General features: G+C 40.8%; 1 pseudogene across 1 annotated transcript; it reads right to left on the bottom strand.

Annotated features, from left to right (window-relative positions):
- Window positions 1-7161: 7161 nt before the first annotated feature.
- LOC106573668 (sodium-dependent neutral amino acid transporter B(0)AT1-like) lies at window positions 7162-20867 on the bottom strand (annotated as a pseudogene). The gene is made up of 12 exons (XR_014392440.1): window positions 20561-20867; window positions 20182-20322; window positions 19953-20090; window positions 19624-19805; window positions 14429-14539; window positions 14124-14236; window positions 8994-9122; window positions 8760-8916; window positions 8390-8595; window positions 8140-8299; window positions 7828-7990; window positions 7162-7646 (listed from the first exon to the last, which is right to left on the bottom strand). The product of XR_014392440.1 is annotated as a sodium-dependent neutral amino acid transporter B(0)AT1-like (transcript).
- Between the last annotated feature and the right edge of the window lie 601 nt (window positions 20868-21468).

Raw genomic sequence — 21468 nt, 5'->3', positions numbered from 1 at the left:
CAGCCATGGGGAAGTGGACCTATGGAAAGGAGAGGATGTTTCTTTACCCAGTTCATCTAAAAATATGTCAAGTTTGCATCGATCACGTTTATTGGATGTAAAATGACTGGATTAAACATTAAGTAATATCATAATTTACTATTATCTGTATCTTGTCCTACTTCAGCCTGAAGTGATGCAACATTGCAACATGCAACAAAAGCTGCCTCGTCAGGGTTCCTATCTAATCAGGGTTCCATAGTCAGGGTTCCATGTTTATTGGATGTTCCACGTTTATTGGATGTAAAATGACTGGATTAAACATTAAGTAATATCATAATTTATTATTATCTGTATCTTGTCCTACTTCAGCCTGAAGTGATGCAACATTGCAACATGCATCAACATGCAACAAAAGCTGTCTAGTCAGGGTTCCTGTCTAGTCAGGGTTACATAGTCAGGGTTCCATGCAGCGTAAGTGGGTTGAGTTTCAGCCTGGACAACCGCGTAAGCCAGGAAGACCATCAGCAGCATCAGAAGGCTAATCACTCTGCACGTGGCCTGAAAATGTTAGGCCTTCGCCCCGTCCTCCACTCCACGTCATCACTGAACCTGAGAACATAGAAACATTCTCAGATGAGTTGAAGAAAGAAAAACAAAGATTTGATACTATTTTGTTATCTTCGCACTTGAGATTGAGCTTGATCAGAAGTGAGATAATTTATAGATGGAAAAAACACATACAGTACTAACTTGTTTATCCCATAGATGTAAACCACAGCGATAATCTCAAACAAGACTATGATGAGTAGAAGCAGGGATCCTACATAGCTGTTGAAGATCTCCATCCAGTAGTTTCCTGAGCCCATGGTAAAGATCAGAGCCACAGTGAAGGAGGTGAGGCACATCAACCCTAATAAAACAAACAGACAAATACATGATTATCCATGACTGATTCTATGTTATTATTATTTTCTTAAATGTATATTTTTATGTCTTTTCTGACTTTATTAAACAGAGAGAGCGAGAGGGGACGACAGTGGGGAAAGCTAGAGAGAGTTTGAGTCAAACGGCAGTAAAGGCCAGATTTGAAACCTATGCTGACACCGGCATTACCTCTAGACCAGCTAGGCCACGACCAGCTAGGCCACGACCAGCTAGGCCACGACCAGCTAGGCCACGACCAGCTAGGCCACGACCAGCTAGGCCACGGCCACGACCAGCTAGGCCACGACCAGCTAGGCCACGACCAGCTAGGCCACGACCAGCTAGGCCACGACCAGCTAGGCCACGACCAGCTAGGCCACCAGATATTAGAATAGCTGAGAACATTGGGTAGATTGTTTTGGAGTCTGAAGGAGCTTGAATGGTATGTCTATAGCAGTGAAGGCTCCTCAGAGGAGGAGGGGAGGACCATCCTCCTCAGTAAAACTCCAGATTGTGGCTTTAATCTAAACTCACATTCCTCCATACTGAGTTGCGCAAGAGATGACCCCTTGACACAGTTTAATATACCCAGTGGAGGCTCCTCAGAGGAGGAAGGGGAGGACCATCCTCCTCAGTAAAACTCCAGATTGTGGCTTTAATCTAAACTCACATTCCTCCATACTGAGTTGCGCAAGAGATGACCCCTTGACACAGTTTAATATACCCAGTGGAGGCTCCTCAGAGGAGGAAGGGGAGGACCATCCTCCTCAGTAAAACTGCAGATTGTGGCTTTAATCTAAACTCACATTCCCCCATATTGAGTTGCGCAAGAGATGACCCCTTGACACAGTTTAAGTAGGATCAATAGCACAAGTTTAATATACACAGAGAAGGCTCCTCAGAGGAGGAAGGGGAGGACCATATTCACGTCACCAAATAATTGATTAAAACACACTGTTTTGCAATGGTCTACAGTAGCCTCAACATCACTCTGTAGGGTAGCACCATTGTGTAGTCAGAGGACAGCTAGCTTCCGTCCTCCTCTGGGTACATTTACTTCAATGCAAAACCTAGGAGACTCTTGGTTCTCTCCCCTTCCATAGACTTACACTGTAATTATGACAACTTCCGGAGGACATCCTCCAAACTGCTCTTGAAACATGAACTGACATGTTGTCCAACCAATCAAAGGATCAGAGAATGAATCTAGTACTGCAAGCATAAGCTACAGCTAGCTAGCACTACAGTGCATAAAAAGGGGTGAGTAGTTGACTCAAAGAGAGAGAAAGACAATACTTCAAGAGTTTTCAACAAATTCAGTGCCTGTTTTTCCGTTGGGGTTTTGTGGGTAATTGTTTCTGTTGAGTGTTTTGCACCTGACAGGACTGTTTGGCTGTCAGTTTTCTCGTTTTGTTTTGTGTAGTGTTCTTTAGTAAATTAAAATCATGATGAACACTAACTCCGCTGCGCCTTGGTCTACTCTCTCTCCCGACAGCTGTTACAGCATCCCTGAAACCTATAAAACACTACACAGATATTTCCAACAAACAATCACATTTCCAAATTGTTAGACAGTAACAGTACACATGGAATTATTACACATGTAACTATTTAACATCTGGATTTCCTTCATGCCAAACCAGCCCACCTACTCCTACTAGATTGAGTTCCAAACTCCAATGCTTCCCATGTGGAGCCTCTGTCCAATTGCCAGCTCCAAATGCAGCAGGGGAAGGCCCTCAAACACCAAGGCAATGAGATAAGGGATCAGGAAAGCACCTTTGAAAGCAGACTTAACTTTTATTCAGAATAGCACTAGTAACGGTATATATATATATCTTTTTGTTGTTGTTGTCCGGGACCATGTACAACATGCCATCGCACCGGATTTAGATAGAGAGCTCATATTTATCTGTAGTCCCTGGGCAGAAAACATCTTTGTCTAATCCGAGGTGAGTGATCGCTGTCCTGATATCCAGAAGCTCTTTTCTGCCATAAGATACGGTGGCAGAAATATTATGAACAAAATCATTTACAAATAACGTGAAAAACCACATAATAGCACAGTTGGTTGGGCGCCGTAAAACTGCTGCCATTTCTTCCAGCGCCATTTTAAGAAGCTGCCAAAGCTCAGTAGGTTGTATTTCTTAATGTTATTGCAGTGGTGATAGGTGTTTGGTTTTTTTGTCCAGTACTTTCAGAGTTCAATTATAGAGCTTTTGAAGTGGTTTCATTGCTGTGACACTAGCTTGTGACCAGGTTGTAAAACAGGACGAGAGATGGGATAAAATAATTGAGTGCATGTACAGCATGTACAGTTTAGCAGCATCTGTTGACATTTGGTTTCTGATAAATTTGAAATTCACCATGTTGCATTTTGGTGTTCCATATACTTGTTTTATTCGATTTTTGAAGGAAAGGTCAGTCAATAATTATTCCTAAGTATTTAAAATGTGACACCTCCTTGATACTCTGCCCCTTTACAGTTACCTCAGGCTGATGGGTCTCACTGTACCTGATGGAGAAATACATGCAGACAGTTTTGGTTATGTTTAATGTTAGACATGAGTGGTCCAACCAGTCAGCTATTTTAGCCATTGCTGCTGTAAGTTTACGAGCAGCCTGTTGCTTTGTCTTGGAATGGACATAGAAGACCATGCCGTCTGCATACATCTGCATTTTGATTTCGGGACATACAAATTCATCCTTGAGGGACCCCGATAGAGCGGTCAGCGGATGTTGAGTTTGATTTTGGTGCGTGGTTTATTTTGGTTACATAAGAGTTCCATCCGTCTGTTTGCGCGAGCTGATAGGTTGTGGGTTGACTAGTTGAGTATCTGGAGCATCAGTATTTGTGGGTTCGATTACAGGCTCAAAATGGCCAGTAACAAAGAGGCAGAGTTGCAAAGAAAAAGCCATATCTCAGACTGCCCAATAAAAATAAAAGATTAAGATGGGCAAAAGAACACAGACACTGGACAGAGGAACTCTGCCTAGAAGGCCAGCATTCCGGAGTCGCCTCTTCACTGTTGACATTGAGACTGGTGTTTTGCGTGTACTATTTAATGAAGCTGCCAGTTGAGGACTTGTGAGGCGTCTGTTTCTCAAACTAGACACTAATGTACTTGTCCTCTTGCTCAGTTGTGCACCGGGGCCTCCCACTCCTCTTTCTATTCTGGTTAGAGCCAGCTTGCGCTGTTCTGTGAAGGGAGTAGTACACAGTGTTGTACGAGATCTTCAGTTTCTTGCCAATTTCTCACATGGATTAGCCTTCATTTCTCAGAACAAGAATAGACTGAATGCTCAGGCATTCAGCGTAGCCGGCCTTCTTGCTGCTGTCGAACATACTGCTGGCAAACGCCCTTCACTCATCAACCCTGGACTTGTCCTGTCATCATTACACACACATGGTTCCAATCCCAACTCTATCACTGTATATATATACTTCTTCTGCCATTTGTCTTTGTCAGTCATTGTAAATGTTACTTGTTTTCCTGAGAGGAATTTCTCCTGCTATTTCCTGAGTACTTTATATGTTGCACTTTGGGTTCGCCCTGTGCCTTTTTGTTTATGAAGATATATTTTGAACACAACAGCGTTTTGGTTTCGTCCCACTTTGTTCTATGGTACTTAAATAAGTTCAGTAGTTCTAAACCTGCGACTGCATCCTGCCTACTCCTCTCCGCCCCAGTGACACCTAATGCACTGTAGATCCAGTCTGGATTTGGCTTCAACTCCAAATCTGCAAGACAACTTTCCCGAAAGGGACACAATAAAAATCATTAATATGGTACAGTTTTCCTACAAAGAAAGTCTCAGTATGAGCTAGTCTATCAACATGAACTGAAGCAATGCACTAACTTGTGTGTCTAACATAACCTGCGAATGTAATCTGTTATGGTCGATTGTGACATAAATATCTTATTGGGTTTTCAATCAGTTTCTACATTTCAAAACTCTGTAGTTTAGCTGCTTATTATGTTTAGAGGGAATATTACTAATTCAGGATATAAAGTTTCTAGAAGAGCTTCTTAGTGACTGTGTCGTCAAAGTAGAAGACAAAAATTATGAACATGAGGGGACTGGTACAATAAATACATGACAATGGTTGTCATTTTATCATAGTAATCAATGGCATTTTGCATCTAGATCAGTACTCCCACCATCTTGAATAATGCAGTAATCCTAGAGATTGTTGAACTGTGTTTTGTGCAGTAGGAACATGCTGTGGGCACTTATGAGGAGATCTCAGGTTTGTCACAGAGAACAGGGATATGCTAAATCCTTAGAATACACGAGGCGGTCCCATGATGCCTATCATAAGCCCGCACTCTGTGAGTATCCCTATAAATTATAGGACTTACTAACAGACGACGAGATCAAGTTTCTGCGAGGTGTGGACACGTCCGTTGGACGAATGATCCCATCTCCTTGGAAACCAAACACAGATCGATGAAAAAGTATCCTACTCAGACAGAAGCGATCATCCCCGAGGGGACCCTGCAGAACTCACTGTTGCTCATTCAAGACCAACGGACTGACTTCACAATACATCCCGACCTGGATCAGAGAAAGTACGAAAACAACTCTAATAGACTTTACCTTCCGGGACTGAGGACTGAGGACTGAGGACTGCACGAGAGAGAGAAGTGGGTCTCACTCCTTTGGCTGTGAGCTATTTTTGGCCTGCTGGCCTCATATCACTACTGTTAAGAGAAGAGGACAATGGACTTTTTTTTCCTCCATCCCATCCTAGAGGAATCCACTTGGTCGGGCAACATCGGCATTCAAGTACATGACCTATTGCATTCTTATATTCCTCTCAAAGTGGCGTTGTGTGTGACGTGGTGGAAGTCATTGAGTAATTGTAAGACGGCTGGTCTAATTTACGAGCCCATGGTCAATACTGTCCCGGCATTGTCCACATTCGGAGGCTAACTGATTGCCTAGTTCATTGTCTATTCCTGGTTGGTGAAGCTCTCTATAAGGTCAAGGTTGTGAAAGCCTGTGTTGGTGAACCCCTTTCACATTGTCTCTTTCAATTACTAAGATCAAGGCATTCTCAAAAGTCCTGTGAATGTTCTGTTGAAGTATTGCCTGACTTGAGTAATGAAGTTCATTCATATTGACCTGTGGAGATTCTCACCTCAATAACTGTGTTGTATCCCGTTATACCCTGCTTTTATATAGTATCTTTAACTACCTAATTTTCCAACTGATTTAGTCTAGTAAATAAAACCTTAAATGAATTATTTGTGGCATTGTGTTAATTTGCGAGCTATTGGGTTCTTGAGGTTCCAGACCTCAACGACTGTTCAGAATGGAAACATGGTAAAAATGATTATATTGTTGATAGGATTTACACTGTAACGATTAATGATAACTACTGATAGAGTTAATTCAAGAGTCTCTATAGGCAACCCTTAATGGTGCCCCTTTCATTTGAACAGGATTACCAGATTAATCAAATAAATCTGATCAATTCATTATTCCAGTAATTAATCAGTAAATTATCTGGAATATTTATTAGCCCGAAGTCGCAAGACCAGAACTGCACACTGAATGCTAATCCCCGAGGACTATACTAAAACAAGACCAGAACTACACACTGAATGCTAATCCCCGAGGACTACACTATAACAAGACCAGAACTACACACTGAATGGTAATCCCCGAGGACTATACTATAACAAGACCAGAACTACACACTGAATGGTAATCCCCGAGGACTATACTATAACAAGACCAGAACTACACACTGAATGGTAATCCCCGAGGACTATACTATAACAAGACCAGAACTACACACTGAATGGTAATCCCCGAGGACTATACTATAACAAGACCAGAACTACACACTGAATGGTAATCCCCGAGGACTATACTATAACAAGACCAGAACTACACACTGAATGGTAATCCCCGAGGACTATACTATAACAAGACCAGAACTACACACTGAATGGTAATCCCCGAGGACTATACTATAACAAGACCAGAACTACACACTGAATGCTAATCCCCGAGGACTATACTATAACAAGACCAGAACTACACACTGAATGGTAATCCCCGAGGACTATACTATAACAAGACCAGAACTACACACTGAATGGTAATCCCCGAGGACTATACTATAACAAGACCAGAACTACACACTGAATGGTAATCCCCGAGGACTATACTATAACAAGACCAGAACTACACACTGAATGGTAATCCCCGAGGACTATACTATAACAAGAACATAACAAGAACAAGGGATATAAATTTAGTTTAATGTTGACTTTTCAGCACAAAAATTACAACAATGTGTCAATCAATGTAAGCTTTAATGGCTTTTCTGCCATACCTCATTCCATTCAACCTTGTAGTGTGAAACTTGTAGTGTAAAACTATCAAACGTATCTACTCCTTTCAGCTATCAGTGGCATGAATTAAACAAATGAAAACATGTCATGAAAACAACAATGGGACTAGTGATTTGATCACTATCTTCCATCTGCTGTCTCAGGGATGTCTGGTTTGTTCTTAGTAGCCTCATCCGTCAGGTGAACTTGTTTTGCAATAGTGTTTAAGTCATCTTGTTTAAACTCATTATCCTTCTTGCAGCAGCGGTTCCTCAAACATTTGTAAACAGCCGTAAGAGGTACAGAAAGACCTGGGATTCCTGCCAGGATGAAGATTATAGCAAAGATCCAGGTTGGATATTCCTTCTCCTCCAATGTAGGGAAGTTGTCCTGTGAAGAAACAGTAATAACCTTGTTAAGTGTGTTTATAGGCTACTGATGCCACTGTCTAGTGAGATCTTTTCAAACACCCAATAGAGAACATGTGAATACACGTTGATTTACTATTAGCAAGTGGAAATCTCTTAATTTCTTAACTAATTTGGCCACTGACAACAAAGTGAAACTTTACCGATTCAGGGTTCCAGGCTTTGTACATGGGTGTTTCTTGGACTTTCGTGATAAAGTAGAACACAAAGATGACAAACATGATGGCGGGGCTGACAAATCTCCATGTGATCTGCCAGAAGAGGTTGGGCTTGTGGCCGATCATGAACTCAATATCATCGTTGAACCTGTTAGAATAACATACATAGTCAACATTCATTAGTGCCCAGACTCTAATGAATCTATGGTGAATGTAAGGACCATGTTAATCAACAGAATTTGGTTTCTATACTAACCTGTCAATGCCATAGTGTAACTGAATTAATGTATTACTCACCTATCAATACCATAGAGGTACACAACCCCGACCATCTCACAGAATGCAATGATCAGCAGAGGAATGGACCCGCCATAGCTGTCAAAGAGTGACAGCCAGTAGTTCCCTGAGCCTTGGACAAATATCAGTCCAACAATGCAGCAGAGGACACATGTTATCCCTGTAACAGAAGAAGAAGATAAAGATATTTAACAAAGGGATCTCCATCCTTCAAATGGTGTAAGGGACATATGTCTTTGTCTCATCTCACCAGCGATGGCTTCTTTGGGCCAACTCTTGGGGAAAACCCCCAGGTCCTGAAGTGGTACCAGAACTCCTTCGATACTGCCAAACATGGAGGACAGGCCCGAGACAGAAGAGCATGATGAAGAACAAGACTGACCAAACAGGAGATACAGGCATCTTAGTGATGGCCTCTGTGAACACGATAAAGGCCAGACCAGTTCCTTCAACCCCCTGTAGCAACACAAGGAGAGAATGAATCAGAAGCCTAGCAACTAAGATATATTTACAGTAAGCCTCATATACTCCACTTGTGTTGTATCCATCTCACCAAACCTTATAGAAATATTGGTAACACTTTACATTCAGGTACCCTTTTATAAAAATGATTGAATCACCTCACTAAGGAAAGAATTCAAGTCACAGGTCTTCAAGTTGAGCCCCTGAATGACTTCTGGATATGTTCCATTGAGATTATGAAGAACCTGATCATAGTTGCTTTCAGTGACGTTTCCCTCTGGGAGATCAAATGTATTCAGCAGTGACAGGATATTTCTGCAAAAACATTTATTTAGAGGGTAGTTCATATCTTCATGCAACAACTCTAGTTTAATTCTAGTATAGGTACATACCCAGTAATACAGTCATCAAACTTCTCTGTGCCTCGGAAACCAATGATGGTGTAAATGACTGTTGCAGCGTAGACAGCAGTGGCTCCGTTCACGATAGAGATGATGACTGCATCCTGTTCACAGTTATTACTGGAAAGATAGAACACATTAAAGGACCAATCTGGAATGGCTGTTCACAGTTATTACTGGAAAGATAGAACACATTAAAGCAGCGGTCCCCAACCCCCGGACCGGTACCGGTCCGTGGGTCATTTGGTACCGGGCCGCAGAGAAAGAATAAATAACTTACATTATTTCCGTTTTATTTATTATCTGAGTCTGAACGATGTTTTATTTAGAAAAATGACCGGATTCCCTCTGTTACATCCGTCTATGACTCACTCTTGTCGCTTGTCTCGGTCACGTGATACGTTGCCGCTAAAATTAAACACACAAGCTAGCAAAATGAGTAAAAAACAAACGTCTTTGGAAAGTTTCTTTGCGAAGTGGAAAAGGCCCAGTGAGGAGACAGAAGAAGAGCCTACGACTTCCAAGAAAAAGCAAGCTGCATTTAACCTGTCTGGGCTAGGGGGCAGTATTTTCACGGCCGGATGAAAAACGTACCCAATTTAAACAGGTTACTACTCTGGCCCAGAAACTGGAATATGCATATTATTAGTAGATTTGGATAGAAAACACTCTGACGTTTCTAAAACTGTTTGAATGGTGTCTGTGAGTATAACAGAACTCATATGGCAGGCAAAAACCTGAGAAAATTCCAAGCAGGAAGTGGAAAGTCTGAGAATTGTAGTTCTTCTTTTGAATCTCTATCGAAACTACAGTGTCTGTGGGGGACATTGCACTTCCTAAGGCTTCCATTGGCTGTCTAAAGCCTTCAGAAAGTGGTTTGAGCATTCTCCTGTCACTGGGCAGAGTATAGGAGCTCATTCACTGAGTGGTCTGCCTGGCAACAAAGGGATTGGATATGCTCGGTCCCGCGAGCGCGCCCCTCCTTCTTTTTCTTCTTGAATGAATATGCTTTTGTCCGGTTGGAATATTATCGCAATTTTACGTGAAAAATACCATAAAGATTGATTTAAACAGCGTTTGACATGCTTCTAAGTACGGTAATGGAACATTTTGACTTTTCGTCTCTCGTTCTGCTCTCGCGCATTATGCCTTTGGATAAGTGATCTGTACGCACAAACAAAATGGAGGTATTTGGACATAAATATGGATTATTTCGAACAAAAACAACCTTTCTTGTGGAAGTAGCAGTCCTGGGAGTGCATTCTGACGAAGATCAGCAAAGGTAAGAGAATATTTCTAATACTAATTCTGAGTTTAGGTTGCCCCGAACTTGGCGGGTGTCTGAATAGCTCGCCATGATGGCTGAGCTATGTACTCAGAATATTGAAAAATGTGCTTTCTCCGTAAAGCTATTTTAAAAGCTGACACAGCGGTTGCCTCCAGGAGTAGTCCAACTATAATTCTTTAAATAATTGTTATATATTTTGTCAACGTTTATGATGAGTATTTTTGTAAATTGATGTGCACATTCACCGGACATTTTGGTGGGAATACATTTTCTGAACATCACGCGCCAATGTAAAATGCTGTTTTTGGATATAAATATGAACTTTATCGAACAAAATATACATGTATTGTGTAACATAATGTCCTAGGAGTGTCATCTGATGAAGATCGTCAAAGGTTAGTGCTTCATTTAGCTGTGTTTTGGGTTTTATTGACACATGTCCTTGCTTGTGAAATGGCTGTGTGATTATTTTTGTCTATGTACTCTCCTAACATAATCTAATGTTTTGCTTTCACTGTAAAGCCTTTTTGAAATCGGACAATGTGGTTACATCAAGGAGAAGTGTATCTTCAAAATGGTGTAAAATAGTTGTATGTTTGAGAAATAATTGAATTATGACATTTAGTTGTTTTTGTATTTGCCGCCCTGATATTTCACTGGCTGTGTCCCGCAGGTGGGATGCTAGCGTCCCACGTAGCCCATAGAAATTAACAGACAATACCAGGAGTCCTACTTAAAATATGGATTTATCGCGACAGGTGATTCCCGCGCACCAAGCCCGCTCTGCATAATATGCGGCGATCGGCTCTCTAATGAGGCAATGAAGCCTTCAAAACTGCTTCGCCACTTGGAGACCAAGCACCCTGCATTAAAAGACAAGCCTTCGGAGTATTTTGAAAGAAAAAAGCATGAACAAGAAGGACAGAAGCAATTACTGAGGGCCACCACACCAACAAATGCGAGTGCACTGAGAGCATCATACTTGGTGGCTAATCGTATTGCTAAGGCTAAGAAGCCATTCACCACTGAGGAAGAATTTATCCTGCCCACCACTAAAGACATTTGCCGTGAACTTCTAGGAGAGGCTGCTGTTAAAAAGATAGCACATGTGCCTCTTTTGGCTACCACCGTCACTCGGAGCATTGAGGAAATAGCAGAGGACATTGAGACACAATTGTTGGAGAGGATTAATACATCACCGTGGTACGCACTCCAGGTTGACGAGTCTACAGATCTTGACAACAAGGCAATACTACTTGTTTATGTGCGATATCTTCATCAGGAGGATGTGCATGAGGATATGTTATGTGCGCTATCGTTGCCAACCAAAACCACAGCCGCAGAAGTATTCAAGTCGCTGGATGATTATATATCAGGAAAACTGAAATGGTCCTTTTGTGTCGGCATATGCACAGATGGAGCTGCTGTCTGGTTTAACTACTCGGATTAAGGAGGTTGCACCTGAATGTGAGTCTACGCATTGTGTCATTCACAGGGAAATGCTGGCTAGCCGAAAAATACCACCGGAACTTAACAGCGTATTGAATGATGTTGTTAAAGTTATTAACCACATCAAAGCACACGCCCTTAACTCGCGCCTGTTCGAGCAGCTTTGTGAGGAGATGAACGCGGAGCACAGACACCTTCTCTTATACACAGAAATAAGATGGTTATCCCGAGGGAGATCGCTGGCCAGAGTGTTTGAATTACGAGAGCCGCTGCAGAGATTTCTCTCAGAAAAAAAGTCACCGCTGGCAGCACATTTCAGTGACGAGGAATGGGTCGCAAAACTCGCGACATATTCAACCAGCTCAATGAACTCAATCGGTCACTTCAGGGGAAAATGACAACTGTCTTCAAGTTGGCAGATAAAGTAGCTGCATTTAAAGCCAAACTGGATTTGTGGGGACGGCGCGTGAACAGAGGTATATTTGACATGTTTCAAACATTCGCGGGGATTTTGGAAGAGACTGAGCCCGAGCCTTCATTGTCCCAGCTGGTGCACGATCACCTGTCTTTGCTTTTAAAAGAGTTTGAGCGCTACTTCCCAACCACAAAAGACCCACAAACTGCCAAGGAATGGATCCGCGACCCATTTGTCAACAAACCAGGTGAATCCAGCATGTCTATGCAAGAAGAAGATCAACTGCTGGAGATCGCAAATGACGGCGGCCTTAAAAGTATGTTCGAGACAACAACAAAGTCATGGCAGCATACCCTGAGATCGCCACAACAGCACTGAAAACCCTGTTGCCATTTCCGACATCCTATTTGTGTGAAGCGGGATTTTCTGCAGTGACAGCAACCAAAACAAAATTACGGAGTAGACTGGACATAAGCAACACACTTCGGGTGTCATTGTCTCCCATTACCCCTAGATGGGACCGTCGCGTTGCAGAGAAACAAGCTCAGGGCTCCCAATGATTTAGCGTTATGGTGAGTTGTATTTTTCATGCACTTTATATTTGTTTTTGTGTTGTATCTTATTTTTAAGGCATGTTTAAACGTTACCATAGCAACCAGAGAGTGTTAGGGGGCAGAGAGGATGTTACTCATGTTATGTTGTTGGTGCGATGTTACGAGGACGCTGCTAATAAAGTTGCATACGAGTACACAGTGGATTCACGTTTATTATTATATTAAAAAAATACCACCGTTTTTATGCCGGTCGTATCATTTTATTTTGTGTATTTATCCGCCACACCATAAAGGCCGGTCCGTGAAAATATTGTCTGACATTAAACCGGTCCGTGGCCCAAAAAAGGTTGGGGACCGCTGCATTAAAGGACCAATCTGGAATGGCTGTTCACAGTTATTACTGGAAAGATAGAACACATTAAGAATCCAGCCATCAGAATCCAGCCATAAAGTTTGAATCTAGTTCAACTGTCGTACCCCATCAGAATCCAGCTATAAGGTTTGAATCTAGTTCAACTGTCGTACCCCATCAGAATCCAGCCATAAGATTTGAATCTAGTTCAACTGTTGTACCCCATCAGAATCCAGCTATAAGGAATTAATCTAGTTCAACTGTCGTACCCCATCAGAATCCAGCCATGAGGTTTGAATCTAGTTCAACTGTCGTACCCCATCAGAATCCAGCTATAAGGTTTGAATCTAGTTCAACTGTCGTACCCCATCAGAATCCAGCCATAAGATTTGAATCTAGTTCAACTGTTGTACCCCATCAGAATCCAGCTATAAGGAATTAATCTAGTTCAACTGTCGTACCCCATCAGAATCCAGCCATGAGGTTTGAATCTAGTTCAACTGTCGTACCCCATCAGTATCCAGCCATAAGGTTTGAATCTAGTTCAACTGTCGTACCCCATCAGAATCCAGCCATAAGGTTTGAATCTAGTTCAACTGTCATACCCCATCAGAATCCAGCCATAAGGCTTGAATCTAGTTCAACTGTCATACTCCATCAGAATCCAGTCATAAGGTTTGATTCTAGTTCAACTGTCGTACCCCATCAGAATCCAGCCATAAGGTTTGAATCTAGTTCAACTGTCGTACCCCATCAGAATCCAGCCATAAGGTTTGATTCTAGTTCAACTGTCGTACCCCATCAGAATCCAGCCATAAGGTTGAATATAAACTAGATATATTGCAGCATAACTTTAACTTTTGCATAAATCTTGGCTGCATTAATGTCAATAAAATATTTTACGATGAAAGTTAAGCGTGCTCACTTTGAGGTAGGTAGGACTGGGTCCTAAGCTTGCAGTGGTTATGTACAAGTTATGATATGTCTTGAATTGATTTAATGTCTCAACTGGGATGTGAACAACAAGTCATTTAGTAGTTATTAGCAAGCAGTATGGACTTACTGCACTGAGTTGTAGCTGGAGAAAGACAGAAGACCTCCAAAGGCCAAAGAGAATGAGTAGAAAACCTGGGCACCCGCATCAAGCCAAGTAGTTGGGTTCATTAGTTCATTCATCTGGAGAAACACACACCCAGAGAAAAGTTGTTAGGCGTGTTGTTTTGATTCATACTACCTCATATATTAACGCTAGCTAAAAGGCCTTAGATGCACTCTACGTGGATCTGGATCTGTGGCTGAACTTGGAATATTATATACTTAGAATAAATACTTTTGTTCGATGACGGGATAGTAATGTAAACTACTCACATCTGGGGTGAAGAGGAACTTCACTCCATTCAAAGAGCCTTTCAAGGTCAAGCCTCTGATCAGAAAGATGGTCAGCACCACATAAGGTAATGTTGAGGTGATATACACAGCCTAATGGGAGCAGACCACAGGGTAACGTTGAGGTGATATACACAGCCTAATGGCAGTAGACCACAGGGTAATGTTGAGGTGATATACACAGCCTAATGGGAGGAGACCACAGGGTAATGTTGAGGTGATATACACAGCCTAATGGGAGGAGAGCGGGATGTTGTTATGAGTTACTGTTTTGTGTACTATTATAGCAAATATACTAACATGGACTTATTAGTATATGTCAAAATAGTGACATACACTATCAGTCAAAAGTTTTAGAACACCTACTCATTCAAGGGTTTACTATTTTCTACATTGTAGAATAATAGTGAAGACATCAAAACTAAATAATACATATGGAATCATGTAGTGACCAAAAAAGTGTTAAACAAATCAAAATATATTTTATATTTGAGATTCTTCAAATAGCCACTGTTTGCCTTGATGACAGCTTTTACACACTCTTGGCATTCTCTCAACCAGCTTCACCTGGAATGCTTTTCCAACAGTCTTGAAGGAGTTCCCACATATGCTGAGCACTTGTTGGCTGTTTTTCCTTCACTCCGCGGTCCGACTCATCCCAAACCATCTCAATTTGGTTGAGATCGGGGGATTGTTGGAGGCCAGGTCATCTGATGAAGCACTCCATCACTCTCCTTCTTGGTCAAATAGCTCTTACACAGCCTGGAGGTGTGTTGGGTCATTGTCCTGTTGAAAAACTAATGATAGTCCCACTAAGCCCAAACCAGATCGGATGGTGTATCGCTGCAGAACGCTGTGGTTAGCCATACTCGTTAAATGTGTCTTGAATTATAAATAAATCACAGACAGTGCCACCAGCAAAGCACCCCCACACCATAACACCTCCTCCTCCATGCTTTACGGTAGGAAATACACATCCGAAGATCATCCGTTCCCCCACACCGCGTCTCACAAAGACACAGCGGTTGGAACCAAATATCACCAATTTGGACTCCAGACCAAAGGACAGATATCCACCGGTCTAATGTCCATTGCTCGTGTTTCTTGGCCCAAGCAAGTCTCTTCTTATTATTGGTGTCCTTTAGTAGTGGTTTCTTTGCAGCAGTTCAACATGAAGGCCTGATTCACACAGTCTCATCTGAACAGTTGATGTTGAGATGTGTCTGTTACTTGAACTCTGTGAAGCATTTATTTGGGCTGTAATTTCTGAGGCTGGTAACTCTAATGAACGTATCCTCTGCAGCAGAGGTAACTCTGGGTCTTCCATTCCTGTGGCGTTCCTCATGAGAGCCAGTTTCTTCATAGCGCTTGATGATTTTTGCGACTGCACATGAAGAAACTTTCAAAGTTCTTGACATTTTCCTGATTGACTGACCTTCATGTCTTAAAGTAATGATGGACTGTCGTTTCTCTTTGCTTATTTGAGCTGTTCTTGTCATAATATGGACTTCATTTTTTAACAAATAGGGCTCTCTTCAGATTTGCTCAAACGCATTAACCTCTATGGGATTGGTGTCCCCACCGCGGGATGGTTGAGCTAACGTAGGCTAATGTGATTAGCATGAAGTTGTAAGTAATTTTTTAAAAATCCCACGACATAGACATATCTGATATCGGCAGAAAGCATCAATTCTTGTTTATCTAACTGCTCTGTCCAATTTACAGTAGCTATTATAGTGAAAGTATACTGTGCTATTGTTTGAGGAGAGTGCACAATGATGAACATTTGGGTAGTCTTGATACAACATTTTGAACAGATATGCAATGGTTCATTGGATAAGTCTAAAACTTGGCACATAATCTGCTGCCATCTAGTGGCCAACATCTAAATTGCGGCTGGGCTGGAATAATACATTATGGCCTTTCTCTTGCCTTTCAAAGATGATGGTACAAAAACAAAACAAAAAACGCATGTTTTTTTCTTTGTATTATCTTTTACCAAATCTAATGTGTTGTATTCTCCTACATTAATTCACATTTCCACAAACTTCAAAGTGTTTCCTTTTAAATGGTATCAAGAATATTCATATCCTTGCTTCAGGTCCTGTTACAGGCAGTTAGATTTGGGTATGTCATTTTAGGCAAAACATTTTGTTTTAAAGGGTCAGATCCTTAAGAGGTTTTAAGAAGGAAAGAAATTCCACAAATTCACTTTTAACAAGGCACACCTGTTAATTGTAATGCATTCCAGGTGACTATCTCATGAAGCTGGTTGAGAGAATGCAAAGAGTGTGCAAAGCTGTCATCGAGGCAAAGGGTGGCTATTTGAAGAATCTCAAATGTAAAATATATTTTGATTTCTTTAACACTTTTTTGGTTACTACATGATTTCATATGTGTTATTTCTTAGTGTTGATGTCTTCACTATTCTTCACTATTTTACAATGTAGAAATTAGTAAAAATGAAGAAAAACCTTTGAATGAGTAGGTGTTCTAAAACTTTTGACCGGTAGTGTATAACTATTGTAAATATGTTACGCAAGCTGACATTAGTTAAATATATGTCACTATGGATACATAAAATAATCACATATTACGATTGCAGTTTAATGTCACAGAAGCTGAGATATATGAGTTACAGTGTATGTCATTAGAGTGATATACTACTGATATGTCATTAGGGTGATATACTACTGATATGTCACCATGTCAGACCTAGGATAACTATAAGTTTAACAATGCTTTGTGGAAAGTACAACTAATTCTGGGGTAACAAATAGTTACTTTGGAGGTGACTACAACAATTTGAATATAGATTTTATTTTTTTACTATTTGAATACAGATCTCAGGAAGTGACTATTTTTCTGAAACTATTGGATTGGCTGCCTTCAACTGGCAGGGCTGTATCTAGAACTGCATGTTGAAGATAGGAATAGAATGAATAGACAACACACAATGCCCTATACTATTCCAATTTATCTGACAGTCTTGATCTACATGATACATTTCTATCTGAACATTTTGTAAATGTATATTCTCTTGTATTTCTATTGCCCCAGGTGCACATAATCAAGTAAAACCAAATATATCAATGATATTTTGTACAGATGAGTATAAATAAGTTGTGATGCTCAACTACTGTATGACTCCTTCAACATGCTACTGAAAAGGTCGAAAGCTGCCATTCATTTTATGACACCTGAAAATACCGCAGAGTAATTCAAAGCAATTTGCAAACATTACTAACAGCAAGTTGAATGCTTAGCAAAAACAACTCCGAACCTCTTTGTCCATCTGAGGGCTTGTGTTCTTGTCAAACACACACTATACCATCTTTAAAGGGATAGTTTACTCAGAATGCAAACTAACATGATTTTCCACCTACCTTGTCTATAGTTGGGACATTTAGTTTCCTTTCGACACTTAATGCCCGTACTTTGTTACTGTTAGCTTCTCAGTAACACTTAACATTAAACTGTTCTTGTACCTGTGTAATAAACTTTAATTACTTTTGGAACAACATTTTATTAGCATGTTGTTACACAATACTTTGTCAATTGCATTTTAATCGCATAGCAATGACCTGAGTGTTTTTGTAACTGCTGTACACAAGAGGAATTGTGACTGTTCCTTATTCCACTTATGTAATAACTCCATTATTATTCAATTATAAATCAACTGCTTAAGTCAAATTTAAAAACAATGTTCTTGTTGTAATAATGACAAAGTTACTATACAAGTATAAGAACTTAATGTCATGTGTTACTGTATTACCTTATGTCTCACTCATTATGAAAATATATTTGTTAGTTTAAAGCTGCAAATGTGTTCTACTCTAATGTGGCGGTGATTCCATGTCCCTCGTGTATTTCATTCTAGGTTATAGGCTAAATTACGACTCATATCTAAGAGCCCTACGAACCACATGGTTATAATAAAATATTTTGACTAATTCAACTAACTGGTTTATTTTTTGGATTCTTCATCAAATATTTGACAGCCATATATTCAAATACCTTCAAATATTATTTGGTTTTCTGAGAGGTATTCAAAATACTACATTTGTTTGTCTTTTAGCTGAAACTCTATATAAACTATATTTGTCTACATCGAGTGTTTGAAAAGTTGGTATTTTCAAATAAACTACACATTTTCTGTCCAGGTTTGCACCATGGTGCCATACACTGTATATACAGTATATAATACAATATGCAATACAAATATATAAAATACATTAAAATTAGAACGTGAACACTGTCTACAACTGTTTACACTGTCGAAGTGGTGTCAGAAAGGTCAACAAAGCTGTTATTAAAAACAGCTGGGTCATTTGAGTGCTATGGTAACATGCTTTATTGCATCAATATATAAACTGAACAAAAATATAAACTCAGCATGTAAAGTGTTGGTCCCATGTTTCATGAGCTGAAATAAAAGATCCCAGAAATGTTCCATATGCACAAAAAGCTTATTTCTCTCAAATTTTGTGCACACATTTGTTTACATCCCTGTTGGTGAGCATTTCTCCGTTGCCAAGATAATCCATCCACCTGACAGGTGTGGCATATCAAGAAGCTGATTAAACAGCATGATCATTACACAGGCACACCTTGTGCTGGGGACAATAAAAGGCCCCTCTAAAATGTGCAGTTTTGTCACACAACACAATGCCACAGATGTCTCAAGTTTTGAAGGAGCGTACAATTGGCATGCTGACTGTAGGAATGGCCACCAAAGCAGTTGCCAGAGAGTTGAATGTTAATTTCTCTACCATAAGCCACTATGTCATTTTAGAGAATATGGCAGTATGCCCAATCGGCTTAACATACGTGTAATTGGCTGGGCCTGTGCCTGGCTCCCAAGTGGCGCCCAGTCATGTGAAATCCATAGATTAGGGCTTAATGAATTTATTTCAATTAATTGATTTCCTTGTATGAACTATAACTCAGTAAAATTGTTGAAATTGTTGCATGCTGCATTTATATTTTTGTTCAGTATAGTAAAACAAATCATTCTGTATTTCTTTGTATATGGCTATAATATCATAAAAAGGAAACATTGATTCAGTGCTTCAATAACCAAATGCCTATAAACATAACCTTGATCATTTTGACATTGACAGCTGCTGCTGCTTTAGTATTATAAAGTGATTTGCTGTCCAGAGGTTATGCCGTACCTTCCCAGTAGTCTCAATGCCTCGACTTATGCAGATAAACAGCAACGCCCAGGCAGACACATGGCATAGGACCATCCACCACTGTAGCCCACCTGCGTTGTCTATGTCTGGGGTGGTGTTCAGGGTCTCTCTGTACCAATAGTAATCCACTGGAGAGCTTCTTTCACACTCTGACACCAGGCCTGGGTAAAGTTCATTTAATTCATTCACATGGCAAAATACAATAGAATGAAGCAACTGAAGACAGAGTTACAGGAAACGAAATAAGGGGTGTGTATAAAGTTAATAATTTTCCATCATTATAGCTTAACTACCTATGGATGCCTTACCTGTCATGTTGGCATTGACTGGACATTGGCTCCAAGGCAGCGGATCTTGGAAGGAGTTAAAGAAGTACCACATCACCCAGGCCATGATGGTGTTGTAGTACAGGCTGACCAGAAAGGACACACACATGGATCCAATGCCTATGGAACACAACACAACACAACACCGTGGCCCAATGAGATTTGGTCTATTTTTACCCATGTCTAAATTCCTATGGAGTGTTTTGCTTACCAATGCCAGTCAAGTATGGATGGATGGTAGACCAGACACCTACACTGCCTTTCCTTAGACGTTGACCAATAGCAAACTCCAGATGGAGCAGGGGAACACCTTCTAGAACCAGTAGGATCAGGAAAGGAATCATGAATGCACCTGAGAACAGAACAAGAAGCAGGGTGGAGGAGAGGTTATCTGTTGCTGTTGTATGTACATAAAGAAACACAGGGTTGCAAAATTACAGTAACTTTCCCAAAATGTCTGTATTTCCTGCTTATTCCCCTTTGTATTAAGGGAATCTTCAAACCAGGATTTCTGGAAGACACATCAATTATTGGAAAGTTACCGGTATTCTGCAACCCTACTCCTCAACAACACATTCAGCAACACCTACCTCCCCCATGGCTCTGGCAAAGGTACGGGAAGCGCCAGACGTTCCCCAGCCCCACACAGAAACCTACGATAGTCAGCATGTACTGGGCCTTGTTGTCCCATTTGGGTCTGTCCCCAGCCTCCTCATTCTCCAGCTTTTCCAGTTCCTCATAGGAAGGGATCCTTTCTTCCAGGCCTTGGTTGGGTACCTGTAAACACCTCATGGTTCCTTCCACGCAGATGGACAGGCTCAATGCAAATGGAAAATGTTACTACTTTCTATGGAGTCCAATGTATGTGTAATCTGTCCACTGTTCAAAGGAGGCTATTTATAAGGGCAAACTGTTCCGATTATAATCAATGTCTTGGATGGATGTGAGGCGCATTGCACACGCCTACAACCCCATTCCGTATGCCTCATGCTAGTACACCATGGTAATCTATAGTCATTAGCCTCTGATAACGATCTCTATGACTCTTTTATGAGTGGTATCAATTCCAATGAAGGTTCAACATTCAACACTGTTATTTGTATCTAATATACTGTTGGGTTCTTCTCTATAGAGTAGAACTAACTCCAATTAGATGGTGGTTGTGATGGTGAGGATCATTATGTTATTGTTGGTTACTGTACAGAGTACTTTAGCTGTTTTATCTGTGTTATTCATGGGGATTCTCTGTATCCACAAAGTTTTGATTTGATCATGGCATAAGAATTATTATAAACTGGGTGGTTTGAGCCCTGAATGCTGATTAGGCATTGTATGGTGCCTAAGAACAACCCTTAGCCGTGGAATATTGGCCAAATACCACACCCCCTCGGGCCTTATTGCTTAAATATACCATCTGCACACTTATCTCAAGAGGGCAGCCTCCCAACTCACCCATGTGGACTCTGTACAGCACATCCATGGTCAGACCAGTCACTAC

The sequence above is a fragment of the Salmo salar genome, chromosome 05, assembly GCF_965601325.2.
Source record: "Salmo salar chromosome 05, fSalSal1, whole genome shotgun sequence".
Classification (NCBI taxonomy): Eukaryota; Metazoa; Chordata; class Actinopteri; order Salmoniformes; family Salmonidae; genus Salmo; species Salmo salar.
Note: the sequence above shows the minus strand (reverse complement) of the source record. Positions and strands in the feature narration are given on the sequence as shown.